General features: G+C 42.3%; 1 protein-coding gene across 5 annotated transcripts in view; it reads right to left on the bottom strand.

Moving 5' to 3' along the window:
• The window catches only part of pknox2 (pbx/knotted 1 homeobox 2), an 84,459-nt gene that overhangs the window by 40,935 nt on the left and 28,919 nt on the right, over nt 1–14,605 (bottom strand). Inside the window, exon 3 of one of the 5 annotated variants that reach the window (XM_088619941.1) lies at nt 12,434–12,521. The exons of the other annotated variants lie outside the window; for them this stretch is intronic. The gene's annotated coding sequence lies outside the window, so the exon portion shown is untranslated. The remainder of the gene's footprint in view (nt 1–12,433; nt 12,522–14,605) is intronic. 5 annotated transcript variants of the gene reach the window in all.

Raw genomic sequence — 14,605 nt, forward strand, 5'->3', positions numbered from 1 at the left:
CCTAAATTCCTGATTTGACTTTGATGTGTCTGGGCAGCCCTTAGCCTGCTTATCTTGAAACAAGCAGGCCAGAGCCAAGGTAATTTCCTAAGTCGGGCTGGAAGCTGACACATTCTTGTGCTCACCACTGATATAAATCTGAATATTGAATTTACTCATTTTACTGAAATTGGAACTCCAGAGCTCCAGAGAGGAAAGTAATCTTCTAAAGTTCACCATCAAATCACTCTCACACACCCTTCCTTCTCCACTGCATCTCCCAGTCCTCAGCGATATGCTGAGAATATTGTATTCTTTATCGTCTGCAGTAGTTGGTTGCTTTTAAATCGGTACCTTTCATTTCCATACGAATGAGAAACTACTTTGTTGATCAGTAAAAATTGGAGAATACCCTTTCTATGCCACATGATACCTGCTTCAGGCATTAGTGTACCTCTTCTATCCTGCCATGTGACAACACAATGTAGCAGTATTCTCTTCTAAAGCAGCTTCAAAGCAAAAAATGTCATTGGAACCAGCTGCATAAAGCATATCCAGAAAAATTATAATCTTTCTTCAGCCCTGATAGTATCATTACAATAATACATAATCGTTACATAATACATTTATGCATAATGAAATATGATGTTTCCTTTCAGTAACATAACGCTTGTAAAAGAGGAGTATGTCTTAATAATGGACAATTGATGCTGTATTTGTTATTTCTTTTATGATATATATAAATAATAAATGTTGTCAGACCCTACCAGTTCTCATAAGAGATTCAAATATAGCATATGCTGAATTAAAAGTTTACCTAAAGATATATCTCATTATTCACAAATTGCTCTGGGTAAACATTTCTTGTGTTTTCTTTCTCATAGCTTATAATGTGATGAGAACTTATAATAAAGATCCACTGCTGTTCCTATGGAATCTATGAAAAAATGACTTACTTTCAGGAAAGAAAAGTGCGAAAGAGTTAAAATGACCCGATACCTGGAAGAGTGGCAGACGTACTGTACTACCAAACCCAACTAACAGCTCAGTTGGTTAGGAAACATAAAAGAAATGAACATATTAGATAAAAAAACAGTGCTGTATAAATCATTTTTTCACATTTCAACTGATGCTATATTTTGTACAGCCACAAATAAATCATTTTAATCATTTTCGGTACATACCGCCACAGAGAGGGCATGACCAGCAGACAAGAGGTCTGTGCAGCACAGACAGGAAGAAAGTGCCTACTGTAGTACGTCTGAGACTATGAGCATTCATGTCTGAGGGAGTTAGGAAAGGGTTACTCCGAGAGCACTGCGGCGATGCCAAAAGCAACACCCTGAGACAAGAAACCACATCACTGTGCCCGGCAGGCGTGTGGCGGGAGGATTAATAAAGCTGCAATTTGAATTCAGAGATGCTGTTTTGGTTCATCTTCGCAAACAGCAAAGTGAATATTTGAGGAACGCAGCGGGGGGTTAATGAGAAGAGGGATTAGCAATTCAGAGACGAGTGTGCAAGCTGATTGCCAGCAGATTCCTAATGAAGAGCTGGGGTTCCATTTCGGAAAGCCAGCTCGGGGGGGGGGGCGGCCGTGCGGCCTTGTTTTCCGAACTGAGCTGACCCTCATGTTAGTTAGCGGGGGCGGTGTCGCACTCGGCGGCCTGTGGTCCAGCAGAGGTACTGGAAAATAAGACAAGGCGTGTAGCAGAGGAGAGGTGACCTGCCGAAACCAGTCTGAGAGTGGTAGGGGGGAAGAGAAAGAGAGCCGTGGAGACTAGGTGACCACAGAAGATACGTTTTTTTTCAGACAAAAAAATGGCAGACAGCACGGTTGCTGCATTGCTCAGAGGGCACACAAAGTTTACTTAGCATAATCATAGAAAAGAAGACCAAGAAGGAATCAAATGTCCCATTAGGCACCAAAGTGGAATCAAGAAGAATTCCTTTATGGCCATAAAAAGACAGCACAATCAAGAGAAATCTCAGCATTTCCTATGCAAACAAAATGCCTCCTATTCTGTTACAGGCACTGTAATACTCCAACACTAAATAAAACCAAATGAAAAGTACTTCAATTTCAACTTCAATACTTGATTGCCATAACAACTGGCTGCATGGAATCTGGTTTGGCGAACTCATACATTTGAAAACAATACAATACAACACAAATGATATGTTGGTATAAGTGGTATAATTGATGTAAGCGTACAGTACAGTATATAAGCCATACAGTCATTCAAATTGGCCAAGAAAACTTGCACAAATATCTACCATGGAGTATACTAACACCAGGTCTATGTGATTAATATTAAAATAATACGTAGTACTAACTTTGAAATGTTTTTTTCTATACAGTTATAACTTGCTTTTTTGCGCTGAGAAACACCCAGCAACAATTGAATGAATGAACCTTCACTTTTGCCTTGTAGAGGAAAACACCTTCCTGTCATACGAGACATAACAGATCAAGTACAGGCCAGATTCTGAGGGCAGTGTCATATCTCTGCAGCCAGTTCATCCAGCCGCGTGCTCTTTAACAAGATTCTGATGAGCAGTCCTGTGTGAGGTTACAGACTGTGGCCTTAATAAGCAGAGAGGCTCGGCATGGCCTAATCGAACTCAGGCAGAACAAAATCTCATTTTTATGCCGTTATGATCATATGGGGTGTTTGCTTTCTTTAAGTTCAAAGAGAACATTTCCTTAACTCAGTAAACCAGCATAATAAAATACTTAAAATTTGATATAAAGATTTACAAAATATTAAAATGGGATTTTGGGAAACTAAAAACCACAACCTATACAGGTTGGAAACAATATTCACCAAATTCAGTTTTTCCCCTAACATTTAACATTTCAATGTAGAAAACGACATTCTATTAATTCACCTAAAAGAATGTCATTGTTATTTTCAAATGGAGATCAGCAGCAGTCATACACACAGAAATTGTCCTCGCCCACCTACAATATATATTCTCCATTTTTTCAACCAAACCTATTTCTGAGCCGAAGGAGGGCCCATGCTTTCATCTGATTTCTGAACACAGGGACGTTTCCCTTTAAGCAATGAAACAGACACACAGTACAAACACACAAACAAATAAATGGATGTTCCTCGTTTCTTCCAGCACAGTCGGCCATCCCTAGTGGGCATTTTAATTACGATATCACTAGCCAAAACCCCGTCTGATTTCTTCAAACAAACAGGTAATTACACAGCTATTATTATTATTTACTGCAGCACCAAGGCTTTGACTGTCGTAGGAAGGGAGAGGTGATGGGGGAGGCAGGAAAGCAGCAGACAACACGAAAAAGCAAGGAAAAAACGGACAGAAAAAAACCTTTAAGACCCCCAGAAATGAAAAGTAAAATAATGAGCTCGCCCTGGTGTTTGCTGTTCTTGGCTCCGGCAGCCGATGTTTGTCTTTGTGTTAAGGCGAGACTCGAGCCGAATGAAATCCTTGGAAACACCAAACAATCCAATATTAAATTTCCTCTGAAATGCCACAGGGAATGAGTGTGCATAAGAGAGCGATAAAAGCAGAGAGAGGGAGGGAGGACAACCACTGCAGTGGGCTATATTCATGGCTGTTTTTCAGCCGTTTGACTTTGGTCCTCACGTCCCTAACATTTCAAGTTGAAACCCCTCAAGCTTTGACCACTTTTTTGGACGGCGCTGCACAATAACCTGGAAAGCTTATTAGTTCAGCCAAAGAGCCCCCTCAAACACACTGCTTTGCACATTGTAGAACAGCTTGCTTCCCCGACTGCAGTATTGGGGTACACATTCCCAGCTTTCATCGCTGCAGGTGCGCAGAGACGCTTAGGGCCTCCGTTCCCAGTGCAGCACGGCACTCCCAACGGCGGTCCGCTCTGCAGAAGCCCCCCCTGTCCAGGTGGCAGTCTCGCACCTCTGTCTTCCGACGGGCCCACCAATCTCCGCTCTGTGGGACAGCAGTGCATCTTGCCCACCAAGCCACTGAACTGCTAAGCAACGTGGGTTCCCTGCTTTTACACACGGCCACTAATATACTCGGTGCCTTTCCGCACAGGAGAGGGGCTGAGCTGGAGCAACAGAGTCCCGGCCCGTCCTGCGTTTTAACCCCATCCGCATGCAGCCAGCTGTACATCTGGACTATATTAGGCGGAGGGGATATCGGATCACCCCCGAGCGGCTGGCTGGATGGGTGGGCTGGTTGGAGACCATTTCAACAGTACCGTGATTGATGGGGGGCCTGCCTGGTGGAGTCCCCACACGCTTAACACTCCACACGAGCATACAGGGCAAGCAGGGCGCGCTCACACCACATACAAGGAGCGAGTGTTTACAAGACGTAAACACAAACCAACAAAGGGTGTGAGCAAACCAGCCGTATCACATTATTGAACCCAAGAGGATGTGTTCTTTCAGGGTGAGGTATAAACACAGTTTGTTCAATGACATTAGTGATGTGGCGCCATTGGCTCATCTTTAGTGGACAAATAATAGAAATGTATCCATCACGTTCGCTCAATAGGGTTCTTTTTATAAATGCTCGTCCATACATTTCAAAGTTTTCAACACGCTGATTTGGTAACCTAGAAGGCGGGAAATAAAATACTTTTGCAACAGCAGTAAAATATACAACACAATACCATATTTATTTACAGCTCCCCCCAATGTCAAGACATCCTAGAGCCCTGTGCATAATAATAAAAGAGGACGAAACTCACTCACTTTAAACTGGAGATTGTGGACTCCTTCCCCAATTTATTTTAATAAAACACCGTCCCCAATTTATTTTAATGACATATAGTGCTTTCATTCTGCTGCTAAAAAAATAAATCCATTGTGTAGAAACATATGTCCATAGTGTCAGCATGAAAACATGAAAACCACGGTACAATGAAAAGTGGCCTAAACAGTTTTTTTAAAAAGCATGTCGAGCACAACGCAAGTACACATGGAATCAGTTCAAATATTTGCAACATTTTTGGTGCCTTGTAAGCTTGACCTGCAGTACAATGGTCAAATCTTTACGGTTAATTCGCCACTGTGGTTAAGCAAAGTCACAAAAATAACAGCTACCTGTATTGACTCAGAAATTCAATAAATAGATATGAGATAATAATTGCAGCTTTAAATACAAAAAGTCTGCACTCTTTATTGAACGTTTAAAAAAGAAAACTTTAACGTGGCCCCTGTGACAAGATCAGGCCATTGAGAACAATTTATGTCAAGTGTCACTTTCTCAGTCTTCTACTTTAAAAAAACGAATTCAGGACTTGGGAAAGAATGATGAATCTGTGTTGTTGTGTTTTTAGTATCCCTTCCTACATAGAGCACTGTATGGCTATGAAATCCAAGCCAGTTAAGTCCAGCTAAGTCACTTCACCTCTGTTCTGCCACACCAGCTACAGTTCATTAGGATTTGCCCACCTGTAGGAAAAAAGGAACACTTGGTACTGTATGTAGCTTATGATTATTATTTCTCATATTACCTTGCTTGACTCAAGCCCTGCCAAGCTTTGCCATACTACGGCCCATACAGAACCACTGTGCTACCATCTGCTTCAACCTCAAAACACCCTTCACAATGAGTACGTCTGTAGAAAGTACTAACTAAATGTGACTAAATGTGAGTCTCACACTCCGTGTAAGATTGCAGGCCGCAGGCCAGAGGCACTAGGGCAGTCGGACCGCTTGGGTGGTGTGAAATGGGCACAGTACGCAAGTTTGTGCTGAGAGTTGATTCTTCAGGCACAGATTCAACTCTAGCGAGAAAGGACAGGAAGGCCAAAGAATAAAGACCACATATACTTTTTGAAAATGTTCAACAACAAAGTCATTTTCAAGACAATAGATTAAATGATATGCTTCAGATAAAGCAGGGATTTAAGTATGAGATGTTCAACATTGATTGCCAGGAACAAAACACCTTATACTGAGAGTCATCTTCAATAGTTTGAACTTCGAGTGCTCGTACAGTATAATAATCACGACTTGATTTTCTGTTTAGTTTCTCCTGAAGTAAACCTAACTACCCTCAAAATAAATATGCAAAAAATCTTTGAGAAGCCAGATGACCCTTTTTTTTTTTATCAAATGTGACGGCTCCTATAAACAGGTCCTAATAAAGCAACAGAAAAAAGTAAGGAGATTATGAGTAGATCCAACAAGCTGATCCGTGAGTAAATATCAAAGCTGTTCATGTGCACAGTCTACCCTTATAGTAAACTGATCTTTCCTCTGCAGCCTCCAGGAGTTGTTAGAATAAGAATTTCCCCTTGAGTCTCCTGTTAGATACTTGCGGCTCGGGGAAAAAAATAGCAACTTCCAAAAGCAGTGGCTGTGTGTTCCTGACTTACCTGCAATAATCTGCACCACATATCATGGAGCACCTACTCCCCAGTGGTGACTGTTGTCAGCTCTATCTGTACTGACAAGTTGACAAAATGTGATCTCAATTTGAAGGTGCAGGGAAAAAAAAGGTGTGTGTTCTCATTTTGCGAAGTAATAATGGCTTATCTCTCATCCTCGTGTACCTGCCACCTTCACATTTTTATTTTTGTCACCTTCCTGTTCCACTTGCACGCTAAGAGACAGAAAAAAAAAGTTTCGGCTTCAGGGACAGAGCGACGCCAACTGTATGTTTTTTTCCTTTTTTAAATCTGACTTCAAAACTGAGGATACTTTACATTTTGCCACTTGCCAGTTTTCTTTTCTTCTTCGCAGAGTTTTCCTATCTACTGTTCTCCCTGGGAGGATACGGCTAAACAGGAGGTCAATCCATATTCCTCATATTAAAAAATAAGAGAGAGAGAGAGGAGACACGGAGAAGATGATGAGGGAGAGAAGATGGTGGGGGGGGGGGGATCACAGGCGACATTTAAAGGGAAAAGGCATCCAAAACCCACTCCAATTATCTCTGGCAGCCACACTGGCGAGACTGACTTAATTAAACTGACTTGAGAGGGAGAGAAAAAAACCCGGAAACAGCAGCGATTGAGGGGGCAGACAAGTGCGTATCAGCGGCAGGCACAAAGAGGAGCGCCCGCGTGCTGGGCCACTTTCACTCTTTTCCATTTGACTTCAAAAGAGTCAAAGAAATAATAATAATAATAATAATAATAAAAAAGTCCTCGCCGGTGCTCTCCATTCGAATCGTTATAATGTTTTCATCGCCATAACCCTCTCATCAAAAAATAAAAAGAGAATAAAATGATTTCGCTCCCCGCTAAATCCCCAATAATCCTCTTGTGCCTTCCTGAATCTGTTTCTGACAGTGACCTTTTCACAGGAATCCTGTTTCCATGGAAACAGCTGCGTACTCCCCTCCTACCCACCCCTCTCTGTCCCTATTTCTTTCAATGTAAGAATGAAATACCTGTGTGCAGCATTTTCTGAGCTTTTATTTTAACATTTCTTTCTTCAGGCTGCTTAAACGAAGCCATGATAAAGCTTTCCTCCAACAACATTGTACCCCTACAAATTTCCGGTCCTTTGTTCCTTTTTGAAAGTATTTTTTTTTCTGTGAAACATTTCATTCGGCTTGAACAGGGTTTCCAATGATAGAGCAGGCGTTAGGATGGAATTTGTACAGTCTTGCAACGTGTACAAATGTGTGGCACTGAGGTTTTTTTTCATCAAAAAAATATGATGTCCCCCCAGCTTCAGGATGTTTATGAAGATGCTGGAGACATACCTTTGCTGACCCTCTTAATACTTCAAGGTGTTGTACAGCTTTTCTGACACGATAATAGTCATTCTTTTGTAGGATCTACTTTACGTCTTAGACAATTAGTATTCTTAGTAAATCAGTATGATTACACAAAATGTACATGATATGCTGTCCAGCATGTAGTATCTGTAGAGCACATTGAGAACAGAAGGACAGAGGGTGGGGATTGTTCATTCTTCCTGTGTTACATTCTGACTTGAAGAATTCTGGGGGGGATCTTTAGGCAGATAATGAAAATCTTTTCAGAAAACAGTTTTTGGAAAGTTCTTTAAAACATTAAGATTAGAAATCCCAAGAGACCTTTCCTTCTCTGAGCAGAACGTGACAGTGGGGTCTGGAATTGCACGGCACCAAAAATGTAACCCGTTTAAAAAAAATGATCCTGATGGCACAATGTAGGCAGATCAGCTAGAATAAATGAAGAAATGCAGTCGGGCACATGGGTGCTTTTTTTTGCTGTTTTTTTCAGCGCTTATGTTATTAAAGAGAAAAAAAACCCACTGAATTTTATCTCTTTCATTGCTATGTTTAAGGAATCGCCAATGCACAGCATTAAGTCAGAATTTCAGGCAGAAGCAATGTCAAAAGATCAGTTGGTTGAAATAGAGCGTTTAAAAACAGGACACAATAAAGGGCCAAATATGGAAGAGAAGTCTATTAAATCACTTTTACTCCCTAAAATGTGGCCAGCCAGTTCTGGAGTCTGGAGATAAGCTCAGACTCAAGAGGCCTCCCTTTGGGGAGAGGGGGTGGGAGAGTAACATGACAACCACTGTTTTGTTAGGCCCAAATCCACGTTTTACCATCTCCCCCTCTATCTCTCTCCTCTCTCTCCCCTTCCCGCTCGGAGAGTGCCACATTCCCCGGTGTTGAGCTAAGCGTGGAGAGTCCTAGTCCTGAGTAGCGGGATTGTTCTCGGAGTGCAGGCCCTCCGCCGGTTGCCATGGATACCGACATACCACAGCTCTGACCCTGGAGGGCTTTGCTACTCTCCCCCAGCAGGAGCCACTGGCAGCTGCAGTACAGCTGTTACTCCGGGACCAGGCCTCAGACCGGGCCTCCATGGCTGCCGCCGCCGCCTGGAACCTTCCTCCACAAACACATCGGAGAAGATGAGCAAATAGCAGACCGAGGAGGAGCAATAACAGGGGTTTAGGAATTCCTATTATGGTACTGCAAGAGAAAAGCAGTACTTAAAAAGATAAACAATTCTTCATTGCATTGGGCTTAATCTATTTTATTTTTTCATAAAGCTGATGGATTTCCACTCTCCTTTCCAGGCTGAAAATATACTGGCAACGAATATTCGTAAAGCTTTCGAAAAGGTATTCAAATCCTCCACCCACCTTATTCACATTAATCATTATTTATTTTGAAAAAAAACCCCAATGTTTTCTTCAGTTCATGACTGGTTTTACATTTCACAAGATGTAGTGGAGGTGTATCATGCCTGTAATGTCAAACTGAAGCTGTTTCCAGGTACCACACCATGCTGACATCTGTTTGTGAGCCACATGAACCCCCTGACCCATTTTACAACAAACTGCAAAAGCATAGGCACCGAGTCTATGGGCAGCCTTTGAGGTCTCAGAAAATAATATACTGTATGAACAGCAGTTTTCACTGGCTGGTCCGTAATGGAGCCTTTAGATAAAATATTAGTTATTACTAGTCTCTAGGTCTTTACTAAATGGTTGGGGTGAATTTGGTTATAGCCCCCCAACCTGAAACTATCATACGTTACAATTTGTAGATATAATTAACTCTATAATCACCAGTGACAGTGTGGTGAACCCTGTAGAGCACTTTTTCTGTGCCAGATTTTCTTGTCTTTATTGTCTTGGGCATCTCTTGCAAATTTCACGGTGTACTTTTAAGATTTCGTTGTTGATTGACATCTGTTAATTAGCTAGAATGTTTTACTACTTTTGATGTAATTTTTATTATTTGTCCTCCGCTATTTACTATGGCACGATTTGTTAACACAGAAGTAGCCCATGGGTGCATTATTTAGTTAGGGTGACCCCTACAGATTTACAGGATTTCAGCACAGCTATTTAATTAGTTTTAGGGCACTAAGGCAAAATAAGAGCTTGAAAGCTTTCATTTTACAATAAATATAAGGATATGAATAATATGAGAAAAAAAGGACTCTCTTACAAATTGTAAAAACATGTTATGTTTTAAATCCTGTGTTAAGATCTTTTCAATGAATGCCAATATCTTACCAGTCTAAATGTGATTCCAGCAAATCCTTTATATTATAAGACACACCTGTATTGTAAGCTAAAGAGGATGCTTTTAATAACAGCAGTGTGAAAGAGCAAATATCACATCTTGAAATTTGTCTTGAGGATAATTAAGGAAATGGCTTTTGTTACACGACTGCATATGTTCAGCCAAAATAAAAGCAGACTCAGTGGCAATGGGCCACTGTCTGCGAAATCTGAACAGTCAGATGGTGCCAAAACATCATTTCAACTGTTTTCTTACATTGTAATCGGATACCTTCATATTGTACAGATTTAACCTTTCTGTCAGATCCACAGTTGATTCAAATTTTACAACATCTGTAACAGTCCCTTTATAATTCATCCTGTAGGTGAGCACTTAACCTCTGGCAGCACTTAATAGTCATATAAAAGACTATTAGTTATAAGTTAGCAGAAGAACGTTATTTTACCGAACAGTCAATTCAGTTTCACTGAACTGAAAAGACAATTAAAAGACATGCAAATACCAAAGTGTACAAAGATGAGATACAAATCTGACAGTGAAGTGGCTATAAACAACAGAGAAATGTATTGGGAGTAACTGAAGTTATAACAGCACTAACATAAGCTTTCAGATAGATAAGTATATTTCAGTCAGGTACATGAGACACACACATTACTGCTAAACTGTATTGAATTTCATAGTAACGAACCCATTATTCCCACTGCGATTATGAAGAACAGAAAGAATTCTTAAAGCAACTGGACTGTAAGCAGAAGCACATGTCTTAGGGTATGTTGCTGCACTTTGCAAGCAATCATGTATACGATCAATGCCTTCCACACCATATCGCAGAGCTTGTTTTTACGATTTCAGCAGCGTCTGAAGTAGCACTACTGCAATTTAAAAAAAAAAACAACTTCTTCATGCCTTTGCAAGTTACAGTATGTTTTATATTTTGTAATTTGCGTCTCTCACACACAAAGCGTTATCAGTTTCCTCTCCACTGTGGTAAGCACAAGATATCAGTTCCATGAAAAATGGGATTGGAATTGAACAGACATGACTTTGAGCTGTTCCACTTCATAAAAAGAAAAGGGATGGCAACTGTCTGCTTTGTGGATAAACAAGGACTTCCCTACAGACTTTTATACTCCACATCTGCCAAAATCAGCACAGTTACAAACACGACGGAAAAAGTGAGAGCTATAGGTTCAGAAGACAAATGAAAGAAGGGCGAGAGAGAGAATGAAGGAGAGGTTACATAGCAGGGTATGGTATTTAAGCTGCAGGCAGGAAAGAATATTCAAGTCACTTCAATTATCCTCCAACTGTGATCTCCCACATGCAGATTACCTAAAACATATATAAATATTCTAATCATCGCTGGCCTTATAAATATAAATGTAAATGATTTTATTTTGCCGGTGGAGCCTGGTCTTATCAGCCAATCAGACACGAGGCCTGTACTGTGCCCCTCTGGCCTCCTGTGGGGCTGCCCCATTTTCTCAGCATGTTGGGCACACAGCAGGGATCTTCAGTTACGGAACGTCAGGTTCTCAGTTAATACAACACTTATCAATAACCATTCTCCTTGCTAATGGGCTATTTACTTGGAGTGGGGCCAAGAGAGACCGGCAGGGATCACGTCAGAGCCAAGGACGGTCTCCCCTATATACTGTTGGCCTTCATATTCTCCCCATTTCAAACTTCTCAGAGCACACCTGTCTGCTTGTCCCTCTCTCTCTCCGACAGCAAAGCATGCTTTGTAGTATTGATACCTCATAGGGCCAAGGCTTGCCTGATATTCTCCATTGGTTATTTTGAGATAAAGAGCACAGAGCATTTTTTAAGTCTGTGCCAACAAAGGCGACCTGTAGAATGACTCGCAATCACAAGTCTGAAGTCTACATCTGGCATCATAAACTATATAAGTGAAGTAACCTACTGTACACAGCTGGGCACTTGGGTTTTTCACAGCTTATTCATGGAAAGAGTCAATGTCCAGAATAGAAAGATACTGAATGTCCTACCAGTAGTAGGACACCAATCAGAGAACCTATAGAGAACGTATCTCAGCTACTACTTTAATTCTGTTGAGCGAACACAACCTTTTTAGGATTTTCCACAGCAGTCACTATCACTGGAAGTCAGGTAGTGTCTGGGTTTTAGTATGGAGATCAGAACAATAGATAACACTGTACAGTAAGTACACACGATACGCAGATCAGGTATGTGAAAGCAATAAAGCTATGATGGAGCTTTGCACCTCACATACAATGCCACTCAATGGTCACAGGCTGAATCAGGTCTAGTTTCTGTAATGGGTGACAAAAAGTGAAAAGGTGACCGCATATCCTTTTGTGAAGGCCTCTTTCAAACTGCTGTCAAGAGAGCATTCTCTCTCTCTCGCTTTCTCCTTACTCTCTTACTTTCTGATGAGCCAGGTCCTCAGTCCCCCAATAAAATCCCATTAGCTCTTAATGAAGTCGGGCTCCCAGCCTCTCGGCCTCACCTCATTTAGCACGATTGTCTGGCGGCCATTAGCAGGAAGGCAATTACAGCCGAGCGGCGAGAGTAATTGGAAACGCCGGCAGGGACTCCTGGAAACGGGAATAAATAAAAAATATTCAAACTAATAAGCTTCCATTGAGATTGTGTGTGTGTGTGGGGGGGGGGGTTCTGTGCTAAATCAACATAATTAGAATTGTGCTTGGTGAAATAAAAGTTGGAGGGGTGGGTGCAGAGAGAGACTGCGAACTGAAACTCCAGTGTACGTACAGTAAAGGTCATCGCTGTGGGCCGTTTGACTGTCTGCAGTCCCACAGACGACCGGGGTCTATAAAAAGGGCAAGTGTAGAGCAAAAGAGCTTGAGAACAATATGAGTGCCAACAGTGCCTGCTAGTCTGCACACCTGCTGGACGGGCTCTACACACGGTGGAGTCCTGGGGGAAACGGTCAAGTTCAAACTTAACTCAAGCTTAGCGAGTGTCCTTTCAAATCGCCATGTTAAAACAAACAAACAAAAACAAAACAAATGAGGCTCTGAAATGCACCAGGATAAAAACATTTTTTTTTTTAATTGAAGGTATTTTCAATACCAAATCGGTGCATTTACTTTTGGAATTAACACTTTTTTTCTGACAGTGTGGCCGGAAAACCCATTAGCTATTCTATATTTAAGGAATGGAAAATACTCCATTCTCACAATATAAAATTCAGAAAAGAATTCCAGCAGGAAAGCGGAGTACCACTACAATAGAAATAGATCAGCATAATTATTACAGGCACATTTACTTAATTAACATTGACCTAATAACTGGAAATTCTGCTCTTCACACACTTAAAGGGATTATGAAGATGTGAAATGTGCGTACTCACCCATCACACTATATTGTCTTGTTCTATGTTCTGAAGGTAATATGATGTATAGGCCTGACAACCTTTGCAAAAATAATAATGTTTAACATTTCCTGAAGGTTATGGCCACAGTATGAAAAGCACTGTCCTAATAAAACCTTTAAAAAAATTATAGAGACCTCATATTCCAGCACTTCGTGGTTAAATCAGTAAAACAGTAGGGTTTTTCCATCAAAACCGACAATTAAGCTTAGACAGACCGAGTAAAGCCGAAACTTATCAATGTCTGTGAAAGGGAGAGATGAAAAGAGATAACAGCAAAAGCAATAAAATGGAATTTAGTTCTGTTGAAGCTAATTAAGGTTATATCTTGGAAACAGACACATAAAACTATGTTTTATGCTAATACCCTGCACTGCTTGAATCTGTTTGTCAAGCAAAGTCATATTCGCTGCAGAACAAACCCAAGAAGTCAAACAGCGTCTGCACTAGATATAATAAGCCCGGGACGCGGAGAACAAAAAGCGCACACATGGTCAACTGCTAACCCCGGAGGACGGAGGTTGTGTTCGAAAGCTCTTTGTTCCCCGGCGAGACGAGTTTCGCTCACGCCCCCTGCCGACATGGCCCCGCTCGAACACCGCGGCTCGATTCTCTCTGGCCTTCGCTTCTTCTTGCTAGATCCCCCACTTTCCAGCTTGGGAGCAACTGTTTCCAGGACATGTGTGAAAGGAGGAATCGCCGCCCCCCGGGGGGGCCGCGCGCTTTGAAAGCCGACCCGCTTACGCCCCCCGGGACGGCGAGGGCCGGGAGAGGGATGGTGCCAGGCGGCCTGTCAGCTCCCCTCGCTCCTCGCCTCCCTAAGCCCTGCGACAGGTGGCAGAAATCCGATCGGCCGTAGCCTTGTCGGGGGGGGGGGGCGCTCGGAGACCACTGGGCGGCTTTCCCAGAGCCCCACGGGGAGGCGAAGGTCCGAGGAGATGGGAATAGAGGGAAGAAGGAGAAAGGCAGGGGATGGGACACTGGCGGCAGGCCCGAGGCTGGCACCGCGTGTGCCCCCACAGGGGCAGTGAAACCAGAGAGAGGTCACCTCCCACAATAGCACCCGGGGCTCCAGAGGGCAATAACAGGAGCAGGGCCGTCACTGCTGTCCGCACAGCGCTCACAGCCAGAGCAGCGCGGCGACGCGGTGAGACGTGAACCCCGCTCGCTCTTCACAGGCAACCCCATATAGACTCTGCTTACGCACGTAAGACACTGCACTTCGTTTTAGGTCATGAAAGGAATTCAGGGGTCTGTTTTGTTTTGTTTTGTTTGAGCCTTGAC

Source organism: Lepisosteus platostomus, chromosome 25 (assembly GCF_059453375.1).
Source record: "Lepisosteus platostomus isolate fLepPlt1 chromosome 25, fLepPlt1.hap1, whole genome shotgun sequence".
Taxonomy (NCBI): Eukaryota; Metazoa; Chordata; class Actinopteri; order Semionotiformes; family Lepisosteidae; genus Lepisosteus; species Lepisosteus platostomus.